Here is a 12,422-nt window from a genome sequence, read left to right as displayed (position 1 = left end):
TGGAGGCCCTTGCATTCATGGCTTGATTTTGTGACTGCTCTGTAATACGTTTCTGCAATTGTAAAGTAGCTCAGTTGGAGTAAATGGTTTGCTTGTTATTTTCCAATCAGCCTGGTCTCTCCTGTGAAGACTTTATGTGCATAAAAGCACAATCATCATTGATCAAAAGATCATGGCAGAATAACCTTGGATCAGGGAGAAGTTTATCAGAAAGGTGCAAGGCCCATACTCTCTGAATTCATCTCCTTTGTAAGCACTGGTTTGCCCGGTGATTCTCACTGCTTATTATGAATGAGTCTGCCCCAACAACCTCAGTATCATGGGGTTGCTTTGGCACCTGTTGACAGCCACCTCACACTGTTCACCGAGCCTTGTGCATGCTGCAGTCTCATCCTTTATGAGCACCTGACTGCTCAAAAGTTGCAGTTCATGATGTCTCACTTATGACCAAGGAAGCGGGTATGATCTCTAAAGAGTAAAGCTGTTTCTAGATAGGGAAGCCCTTTATAAATAGTCATATCTTGAAATTTCATTATTGGAATTCCCCCAGAAGTTTCAAAATAAGGGCTATGCCTTACGGCCATAAAGTGTGCAGTGAAATCTCTCTCTCGATTGGAGAACCTGTGCTAAGAATAAGTTGTGATATAAAGTATTAAAAGGGAACTGTAAGGGCCTCCAAAACACATCCTGAAAGAGTAAGTAATAGCACAATCTATGAGGACTAGGGCCTGAGAAAAGCAGAGTAAGCTCTGGGAGATGGCTCTGCTCTTCAGAACATTAGGTACCTTACTGAAGTATTTTATTGATGTAACATCACTGTTTTAACCCTTTAGTACAGTATTTCATAAATTTCATCACTTTTTAAAAATTTTATTTGTTGAAACTTTGTGCTAGACTCTTTAGGTTGGAAGCCTATGGTTTCTTTAAAAAGTTTTCATCTTAAAAGCTACGTAGTTTAAGGGTATGAAAAGTAATTATCAAGAAAGAAAGAGTTTACTGTATCTTTAAAATTCAATTTGACATCCGTATTATGTATGCATTGAACTATAATAACCTAGGTTATTATAATCTTGCCTAGGATCTTTGCTTTTATTCGTGTATTTTGAAAGTTTCAAAGAGTTTTTTTTACTGATTCTCAGATATTGTCTGTCAGCAGGGGAAGTGTAACCTGCTTTATGTGAAATGTTTGAGGAGATTTTAATTTCTAGGAGGAAGTAATTTTTGCACATATCTTTGCCACATTTTTTTTTTCCTGCCCTTCAGTAAATTATATCATTAGGATTATTAAAGCTTTTGAAAGTACCACTCTCCTTTGTGGGAAAAAGGCTAATTACTGATTTGTCTGCCCTTAAAATCTGAGAGTTGATTCTAATTGAGTGCTAGATTAGGTAGTTAGCAAAAAGAACTGAAATTTAACCTCAGCATGTTACTAGATCTAGCTCTCATATTTGATTTTCATTTTTCAAATTAGAGCATTTACTTACTTTTACCAGTAACTATATATATAGGGCTTCCCTGGTGGCTTAGACTGTAAAGAATCTGCCTGCCATGCGGGAGACCCAGGTTTGATCCCTGGGTTGGGAAGATCCCCTGGAGAAGGAAATGGCAACCCTCTCCAGTAATCTTACCTAGAGAATGCCTGGACAGAGGAGCCTGGCAGGCTATATACATACACGCACATGTGTATATATTTAAAGTCACTCTGGTGCTTAATTAATTAGGATATATCCCGTCATGTATTTTGAATGTGTATCCTACTAGTGTGATGATTATTGTCATAAAAGCAGAACAGAAGAAACAGTTGTCCAGTCATTTTCTTTTTTTCCCAATCATTTTCATTTGACAGTTACCAGAAAACCTTCTTAACTGGCCCTCAGTGAATTTCTCTAGTTAATGAATTCAGATTTTAAACTATGTCCATCATTCTCTTAGCTGAAAAACAGTGGTGTGTTTAAATAGTTTTATTCATGCAGCTCCCTAAATATTCAACCGGACAGAAGGAAATGAAAGTAGGTGTCCTTCTCAGACAGGTATTTGAGGAGAGATTTGGCCGAAGGCAGCAAGGGCCGTGTGAGCCAGGATAGTGACGCCCCCACACACAACCAGACGGCAGAAGCAGGGGCTATTATCACCTGAAGGCACTTCCTTCACTGTCTCCAGAAACAGGGAGGTTTTAGCACAGAATGAACAGCAGTGGAGGAGGATCCTGTGCTGCTCTGAGATGGTGCCATATTATGGCTAGAATCTCAGAGCCTCAGTTCAAGACTGATGTAGGACTTTGTAAACGAGTAAATGCTCCTGGTAATAGTTGCTGTGAGTCTGTGTGGTCTAGTGATGCCATTCTGAAAGTGTTGATTTCTGGTACCAACCAGCTTAGCTTTGGTTGCTGGAAGCACAGTAGGTACTGATGGTTATTTCCTGGAAATCTTGACAGGCTTATTGTACTGTGTAATGGGGAAAAGTTAAAGTGTAATGTTTGGTGTTAATAAGTGACTGATGTGAAAATAGGAACATGTGTCTAAAATATCAAATATGGCTTTATTTGCAGTGAAGTCTAAATTCTTTGTCCTGTAGTTGTATTTTCTTGCTCTGTGTTGTAGCTTTTCTTAAATATATTATTTCTGACAGTATCACTAGACGAGTTTTACACACTTAGAATGTGTTTGACTTTAAGAGAGCAATCCAGAAACTGTGTGAGAGTCTTCATCTGGAATTGCCAAATAAATTAAATAAAATCATGGTCTAGAAGAGAACAAACATTCATAAATGGTGTTTTACCCCTACTGCTCATTTTAAAGCTGTATTTACATGCAGTCTCCAATACTTATAAAGTATTTCATTGTTTTTCTAGGTTCTTCTTTTATCTAACTAGGAAATTGTAGTTCAGATTTTTCTTAATGCCAGATGACACAAGAGATACATTTTTTGCTTTAAAAAAGACGATTTTTTTAAAAGCATTATTTTGGTAATCATTTATCTTAATGCAGTTAGATTGAACTCCTCTTTGCTCACCACTTCCATATTGTGGGTGTTTTTTAAAAATGTGGCTCAGATGGTAAAGAATCTGCCTACAATGTAGGAGACCCAGGTTCGATCCCTGGGTTGTAAAGACCCCCTGGAGAAGTACATGGCTACCCACTCCAGTGTTCTCACCTGGAGAATCCCATGAACAGAGAAGCCTGGTGGGCTACAGTCCATGGGGTCACAAAGAGTTAGACACAGCTGAGGGACTAACACTTTCACTTTCACTTTTAAAAATGTATCATGCTCTATCTCGGCTCACTTCCTGTTACGTATTATAAAGGTTGGTAATTGTCATTCCTCAGACCTCTGTATGTTAAATTGGCAACTGTAAATTGTTTTAATGTTGTTACCATTTAAATTTTGCACTGTATTAACATGCCTCATGTTTTCAGGGGACGTTTGAAATATCACTAAACAATAGGAATTTGCATTTCACTGTGCATTCATTTTTTTTCCCCTCATAAAAATGGTTTCCAAAAAAAGTAACATATTGTCTGTTAGATGATCCCAATCAGTTTCAAAGTACTCCTCTTACTCAAAACTACTCAAAAATAATTCATGACAGCATCATTGTGACTCATTGTCTCAAAAGGTCTTTGTAATGGTCAAATTTTTCCAATTCACGAAAGAGTGGGAGAGTTGTTTTCAATATTGTTGTTGTTGAGTCGCTAAATCGTGTCTAACTCTTTGCGACCCCATGAACTGCAGTACCCCAGACTCTTCTGTCCTACACTGTCTCCCAGAATTTGATAAAACTCATGCCCATCGAGTCGGTAATGCCATCCAACCATCTCATCCTCTGTTGTTCCCTTCTCTTCCTGCCTTCAATCTTTCCCAGCATCAGGGTCTTTTCCAATAAGTTGGCTCTTTGCATCAGGTGGCCAAAGTATTGAAGCTTCAGCTTCAGCATCAATGCTTCCGATGAATATTCAGGATTGATTTCCTTTAGGATTGACTGGTTTGATCTCCTTGCAATCCAAGGGACTCTCAAGAGTCTTCTCCAGCACCACAATTCAAAAACAACAACTCTTTGGCACTCAGCCTTCTTTATTCTCGATATTTGGAATGTTTAAAACCTTCTGTCACTTTGCATGGCAGCATCCCAGCCCCTCTGTGTCTGCTGCTCCCAGAATGTTCCGTGCCTTCTTTTCCAATAGCAGTTACAATCTTCAGTATCGCAGACCCTGACTGGCAGCATTGAACTATTCCCCAGCTCTTCCCAGTTCACATTTTCCAGCATCAGGGGCTCCCTGGATAAGCCTCAGACCCACTTGGGGAAGCAGATGCTAGGTGTTATTTGTCAGAAACTTTGCTAAACCATGTAAACCATCGCTTCTCGGTCTTTTCCCTGATGGCTCAGTGGTAAAGAATCTGGTGCCAATGCAGGAGACACAAGAGATGCAGGTTCAATCCCTAGATCCTGAAGATCCCCTAAGGAGGACATGGCAACCCACTCCAGTATTCTTGACTGAAAAATTCCATGGACAGAGGAGCCCAGTCGACTACAATCCATGGGGTCGCAAAGAGTCGGACATAGCTGAATGAGCACAGCACACAAATCATGCACACTCTTGCCCACGTCTTTTGTGAGATGTGGTTGGCACTAAGGGGCCAATGAAAAGAATTTTTAAAACATTCTGTTGAGGATTCAGACTCACAAATGTAAAAAAAAGGAGCACTGTGCCCTCTCCAGGTAAGTTCACGGCCCCTACAATGTACTGAGGCTGAAGGTAAATCCTGGAACAGCAGACCAGTAGCGACCCGTAAAGTTGAAGGACACTGATTGTTTTAAGAGGGGGGCGGGGAAAACCCTTTCCTATAAGAAAGAATCACTTCTAAAGTATATTGAGTGTAACATTTTTCTAAATCCTGTAGCTATTATGCCCCACCCCTGGGAAATAGTGCTTATGAGTTATGTTGCTGTAACTAGTTTGAGCTCCTCTCCTAGGTCTCAAGGAAATGAGGATAGTGTTCAAGCATCTGAAGTTACCAGATGTTGAAAATAACTTGGCCATTTATAGACGAAATCTCCAACATTTGGAGGCAATGGGTGATTCAGTGACTGAGGGCCTCTGTCTCTATACACCGAAGGATCCAGGCCGGGTTTAGTTTTCATTTTTTTTTAAACTTCACTCTCATCACGCTAAGGTAGTGTTTGACTTAAAAGAGATCATTCCAGAAACTGTGTTAAATTAGAGTCTTCATCTGGAATTACCAAAGTAAATGAAATAAAATCATGGTCTAAAATATGTATTCTAGTGTAATTTTTTTCCAAATTACCAGAACAGGTATCTGTTCATTTTCATTATACATTTAATTGTTGAAAGCCTACCTGCTATATCCATTAGGCACCCTTCACAGGATAATTAAGGCTAAAAGAGAGGAGACCAGTCTTGGCCCCTGGAGCCTGCATTTCAGAACTGGCTTGTTGTAATGTCTGGTTTAATTTTGTTTTGTTTGTTTTTTCACTCAGCAAGTGGGAAACCATGAGTGTAAACAGACTCTTTCCTTTTCCTTTTTTACGCTTAAGGAAAAAAGAAATGTAATTTTAGCTCCCATTTAGGTAGTAAAGGCTTCCCTGACAGACAGCGGTGCCTTTCCCTAGGCGAAGAGACTAGAACCAAAGGCTTTAGTCGGTCTTTGAACATTCCTTTGACAAGTTTTTATGTATTTTTCATGTGAAACCCATAAATGAACCTGGCATGATGATCGTGACCTAGCCAGTAAACTTGCTTGCTTTTTTTGCATTCATCTTCTTAAATATAAGCTTCCCTTGTTTTACCTGGAGCCATGCTAGAAACTGAATTCCTGTGGGCCACTCCACGGCTGCCTGCTGATGTCCTGGAAACTTGGCAGCATCGTTAGCAGTGCTCACCTCAGAGGGAGAAGCTCGTGGAATGTGTTGGGAGAGTTGAATTTTACATCCAAGTCAACAAACGTTTGAAAGAGTCCTGTATGCCTCAGATTTTGACACACACAAAAAAATTATTTTTTTCTGAGTACTAACTACATATTTGATTTGGGGTGGGGTGGGGTGGGGGGCTGGCAGAGCAGGGATTAGAAGTAAAATCGGAACTAAATGATGTGGGCATGACTTTAGGCCCCTGTGTATGTGAGTCTGGAAACTGTCTTATTCCAACACGCTACCTACCACCCTGAGTCTCTTAAGGAGCACACTGTAAATGTGTATAAGACTGAGAAAGATGATGTTAAAGACGTAAATTATTGTTTAGATACTTTCTTCTTTGTTAACTCAGAAATAAGCTTGTGGCTAGCACGAGATGGCTACTAAAGACATCATTTGTAGGTTACTAGGAACAACCTTTCAAATATGTTTCATTCCAACTTTTTGTAAAACTGGGGAAAGAACCTCCTAGTAATGAAAAAACAAAACCAATAAGAAACTTCCATAAACACTTTCTAAAAGAGCTTGAATGCTTAGTCATTCTCCAGGCCAGAATACTGGAGTGGGTCGCCTTTCCCTTCTCCAGGGGATCTTGGCATCAATCTAACATCTGCCCTAGAGTGTTTGCTTCTTGCCTATAGTATTTCAACAATTTTTATGGGAGAAAAAAATGTACATATTTTATTTCTTGGAAAAATGAATTGAAGTACTGAATTAAATTATCAGAGGGGCCAATTTAAAGAGACGCATTGGTTTTTGAGACAAGCTCATAGCTCTGTGGTCCGTTTCAGCATTGACTTTACTGTGTGACCTTGAGCAAATGATTAATTACTCTGTGCCTCAGTTTCTCCATCTACAAAATGGGGATAATGATACCAACCATTGCCTACCTCATAGGGATGTTATGGGGACAATTGAGACAATATAGATAAATACAAATGCTTTGAACTCTGAAAGAAAGGTGCTATATAAATTGAAATTGTGTTGTTTTTGATGATCCAATTGTTATGTTTAGAGTTTAAATAATAGCAATACTGTTAGTCATGTTAAGAATAAGTTTCAATTTGATGTATATTTACAATTCTCTTCTGTGGCCAGATAGCGATCATCATCCAGTAATGGTACTGAAATTGGTATTTGTTTTCTGTGTGTTTCTGCCCATAGTATTTCTATTCTGAATGTTCCCAAAAGGCTGGAGTTTAACTTGTCATATCTTGTAGTTTACATGTAATGAACCTTATTCAAGCTGTATATAGAAGTATAATTACATGTAAATAGCAGGTACGTTGTAATTAAAGGCACTTATCAAATTCTCTTTTGTTCTTTTTTAATTGCAATAAAGATCAGTTTTATATAAAAGCTTGTTTAAGTTCATTTGATATTTGGGAAGATCAAGAATGGCTAATTTATATGCCCTGAGGGCATCTCCGGGGTTGGGAGTTTTGACAATCAGCTCACTGCCTGGCAGGAAGAAGGTGGTGCCTGAGAAGCAGGCAGTGGAGCTGAGTGGTTAGAGCTGCCAACTCTGCAGAAAAGAACCTGAGTTTGAGTCGCAGCTCCAGGGTGACTTTGAGGAAGCCATAGTACTTCTTTGTGCCTCTGTTTCCACTTAAGAAGTGAGGAATCATAGATAGCCAATGGGAATTTGCTGTATGGCTCAGAAAACTCGAACAGGGGCTCTGTATCAGCCTAGAGGATGGGGAGGGAGATGGGAGGGAGCTTCAAAAGGGAGGGGTTATATGTATACCTATGGCTGATTCATGTTTAGGTTTGACAAAACAGCAGAATTCTGTAAAGCAATTATCCTTCAATAAAAAAATTAATTTTAAAAAAAGAACATAATACAATCTAACACTGTTGATAAAAGGTACTGTTGGTAAAAATTCACATTTTGGGGAAATTTCTCTAATAAAAGTCTGTCAAAGTTCAAAAAAAAGAAGTGGGGAATCATAGTAGAGAACCTATTAATGGGCTTCCCTGGTGGCTCAGTGGTAAAGAAAACCCCTGCCAATGCAGAAGAAACGAATTCGACCCCTGATCTGGGAAGATCCCACGTGCCACTGAGGAGCCAAGCCCGTACGCCGCAGCAGTTGAGCCCGTGTGCCCTCGAGCCCGCACTCCACAACAGGAGAAACCCACACACAGCAGCTAGAGAGCAGCCCCTGCTCACCACAACTAGAGAAAAGCCCACGCGCAGCAACGAAGACCCAGCACAGCCAAAACTAAATAACAAAATTATATGGAAAAAAATAACAAACCTACAAACAAGGTTGTCTCAACCACCCCTTGTGAGGTACTGAACTTGGTGTATGAAGATGCTGTTGTTTAGTCACTAAGTTGTGTCTGACTGTTGGTGACCCCATGGATTGCAGTACACCAGGTTCCCTGTCCTTCACCATCTCCCAGAGTTTGCTCAAACTTAAGTCCGTTGAGTCAATGATGCCGCCCAACCATCTCATCCTCTCTTGCACCTTCTCTTGCCCACAGTATCAGGGTCTTTTCCAATGAGTCAGTTCTTCACATCAGGTGGCCAGAGTATTGGAGCTTCAACCTCAGCATCAGTCCTTCCAATGAATATTTAGGACTGATTTCCTTTAGGATTGACTGGTGTTTGATCTCTTTGCTGTCCAAGAGATGCTAGTGTGTGTGTCAATGGCTCAGTCACGTCCGACTGTCTGCAACCCTATGGACAGTAGCCCACCAGGCTCCTCTGTCCATGGAATTCTCCAGGCAAGAATACTGGAGTGGATTGCCATCTCCTTCTCCAGGGGATCTTCTGGACCCAGGCAATGATCTCCCACATTGCAGGCAGATTCTTTACTGTGAGCCACCGGGGAAGCCCTTGGAAGAAGCTAAATGCTCTGTAAATGCTCACAGACCCTCTTCACAAGAAGTCTGGGGAAATACTGATGGCATTTACCCATGTGGCTAGGCATTCCTGTGAAGAAATGCAAGCAAAGCACAAAGAATGCCCCAGGCCATGAGGAAAGCCTACCTGCTTGAGGGCACGGGAGTGTTACCCAGCAGGAAGTCTCAAGGCAAATGGCTTTAGCCAGGACCTGACCCTAGCTGCCTCTTTGCTAATCTCCAAAGACAGACCTGGGGGCCAAAAGGTGAATCAAGGGAGGGCTCTCTTAGGTATGCTCCTGTCTCCTTTGTGTCTGTGCCCCTCAACTCCAGGATACCCCCAAACCTACAAACTGCCTCTTATAAGACCCCTTTGACCTGACCCCCACCTTTTGCCATGCTCCCTCCTCTGCCCCATCCCATCTGTGCAATTATAAACACTCACCCTGATCCAAATTCCCCTGGACTGACCTGCTTATTTTTGTGGAACCAGGGCCTCCTATGCAGGTTACTCTCGCCACTTACTCCTAGACTGTTGACAGTTAAGGGTTTGCTGCCTTCTCAGTCTTGAGCCCACACCACCCTTAGCATACCCTTGGCTCTCAGGATGGACATTGCAAACCCACACACCATGTCTGAGTCTGAACTCACACTGGGGCTTTGCTTTTTTGCATGTGATGCAAAGCAATGATGACAACCTCATGGCAAAAGCAGGAAGAGCCTGACCATCTTGGTCTCAAACCCCTGCTTCATTTCTGACCTTGTGAGGGGAATTTCCTCATTCCCCAGAGCTGTTTGGCCCACTCCATTCTGTGTACTGAGGCTCCCAGTTAAAGGTTCGCTCTGAATCTTTGGGTCACGGGATCAGGTTTCTCACTTAGGCTACCTGGGGAAACAGACTTGCTGGGGCTCAGCAATTCCATAGATAATCAGTCACCTAGGGAATGGAGTAGTCTTGGCAGTTCTGCCAGAGGTGAGCTGCCGATTCTAGGACATACATTTGTGAGAGGGAGTGAGAATTCCGAGACCCTGGTTAAGTTGAGCCAGACACCCTCCACCCTCCTTTGTTATTTATAAAATTAATTCACATCTACCTTCCTTCCTCTGTGGATCTGCACTGGGATTCTTTTCCTTTTTTTTTTTTTTTTTAATGACACTGGACACTACTGTCCCTTTACAGCCACCATCTAAGATGTTTGCTCTCATCTAAGATGACTCTTAAAATCTCAAGGCTGGACCTTGGGGGCTCCAGAGCCAACTGTTTACCAGGAATCACATCTGTTTCCAGGATCTGTTGCATGTGCATGTCCTGATGTCATCTCAAATGTGAGCATTCTGGAGTGGAGAGCGTCTTTCCCAGCTGTCCCCCTTGCCCTTTGAGGCATGGTTTAGCTTTTAAGTGTTCGCTGTTTGCTGCACACAACAAGCACCAAATAAATGTCTGATCTGATCTGAATCCTCATACTTCTATATGTGAGCAAGTTATAATTAAGGTAAGACTGAAAAAATAAGCCAGAGAGAGAGAGAGCGTTCCAGACATGCAACAAACCAACTTCGATAGTGTCACCAAGATTAGCCTTCTAAGAAGCAAGTTTGGTTTGGTTAGGAGAAAGAGAGACTTCCTAATAAGGTAATTTTAATACTATTTCCTAGGCACTATTCCAGATTCTGCAGATACAACGGTATTTAAAACAGGCAAAAACTGTTGTTCCGATGAAATGTACTTTCCAGGGAGGGAAGGGAAGAAATGATTTTCGAAACAGATTCCAGATCATAAATGTGATGAATGAAATAAGATGGAACAAAGTAAGTAAAATGGTGATGAAATAGAGAGTAAGTAGTAGTTTGGGGGTGAGGGGTTGGGGGGGCGGGAAGAGATGCTGTGTTTTATCTTCAGTGGACAGGAAAGGCCTGGATGACCAGGAGCAGCCATAGAAAATATGGAAAGAAAAATATTCCAAAGAAAATAGCAAGTGGAAAGGCTCTGGGGAGGAAGAGTGGATGGTATTTCCGGGACCACAAAGGAGGCAAGGGTGGCTGTGGCGCAGAGGTGGAGAGTAGTTAAAAGGGAAGTCTGAAATACAGGTGGAGCGAGAACCCATGCAGCGGAGAAGATAAGGAATGGTCCTGTGATTCTAAGAGCAGAGAAACCATGGAAAACCATAAACAAAAATTTGGGGATAACTGGTTTTCCATACAAAGAATAACATAAAATGGGACGCCCAGTTTACACTATAAATGAAAATAAATTTCAAATGGATTAGAAAGGCAATCATAAAAAACATGGTAAAATGATGGCTATAATAATACACACTTGCATTTTGTCAGCACATTTCTATATGCATTTAATTTTAGTTGATTTCCAAAACAGCTGCAATGAGTTAAATACCCTTAAATAATCTTTATCTGTACAAATGACCAAACTGAAGTACGGAAGAGTTGACTAAATTGCCTAGCTTTCATTGACAAAGATGGGATTTAAAGTTAGTTTGACTGCTGTCCTGAGTTCTTAATCATTATTGGTCTATGTGAGATTTTTATTATAGTTTGAAGCAAAAGATTTCTGAAGCTGTTGACCCGTGAATAGTGTGGGAAGTTAGGGGTGCTGACCCACACACAGTAGAAAATCTGAGTGTGTATATTTATAGTCGGTCCACCACACCCTTGGTTCCACATCCCCAATTCAACCAACTGTGGATTAAATAATACTGTAGTACCTATTTACTGCGGAGAAGGCAATGGCACCCCACTCCAGTACTCTTGCCTGGAAAATCCCATGGACGCAGGAGCCTGGTAGGCTGCAGTCCATGGGGTTGCTAGGAGTCGGACTCGACTGAGCGACTTCACTTTCACTTTTCACTTTCATGCATTGGAGAAGGAAATGGCAACCCACTCCCGTGTTCTTGCCTGGAGAATCCCAGGGACGGGGGAGCCTGGTGGGCTGCCGTCTGTGGGATCGCACAGAGTCGGACATGACTGAAGTGACTTAGCAGCAGCAGCAGCAGCAGCAGCAGCTGAACAGAAGGAATCTGGTAACTGACAAGATCTAGGGGATTGGGGGCATAGATGAAAACTCTTGGGTTTCTAGATAGATGATGATAATATTAATGAACTATAAATAGAGATGGAGAGGGTTTAAAGGGGGCTACATAATGACTTCAGTTTGAGCTTTGAATAGTCATATCTCCATTTCCACAACTAGTAGTCCAATATTTACCTATTAGCTTTCTACCTATTGGTTTCATAATTAATAAAATTGCATTGAGTTTCCTGGTGAAAAACATTATGTAATATGATGCCATGGGGAGAGAGGGCAGAGATGTAAACTCTCCAATCATAATAAATTGGAAAACTATGCAGTCTGCACTGAAACATGATTAAACAGATATGATCTGAATCTGTGGGCCCTTCCATATGAGGGTTTCAAGGAGGGATTTGCTGAAAACTCATAGTTCTCATCCATCAATAGTTTACACTGCTGCTGCTGCTGCTGCTAAGTCGCTTCAGTCGTGTCCGACTCTGTGCGACCCCATAGATGGCAGCCCACCAGGCTCCCCCGTCCCTGGGATTCTCCAGGCAAGAACACTGGAGTGGGTTGCTATTTCCTTCTCCAATGCATGAAAGTGAAAAGTGAAAGTGAAGTCGC

Source organism: Bison bison, unplaced genomic scaffold, assembly GCF_000754665.1.
Source record: "Bison bison bison isolate TAMUID 2011002044 unplaced genomic scaffold, Bison_UMD1.0 scf7180017864491, whole genome shotgun sequence".
Classification (NCBI taxonomy): Eukaryota; Metazoa; Chordata; class Mammalia; order Artiodactyla; family Bovidae; genus Bison; species Bison bison.
This window is presented reverse-complemented; position numbering follows the sequence as displayed.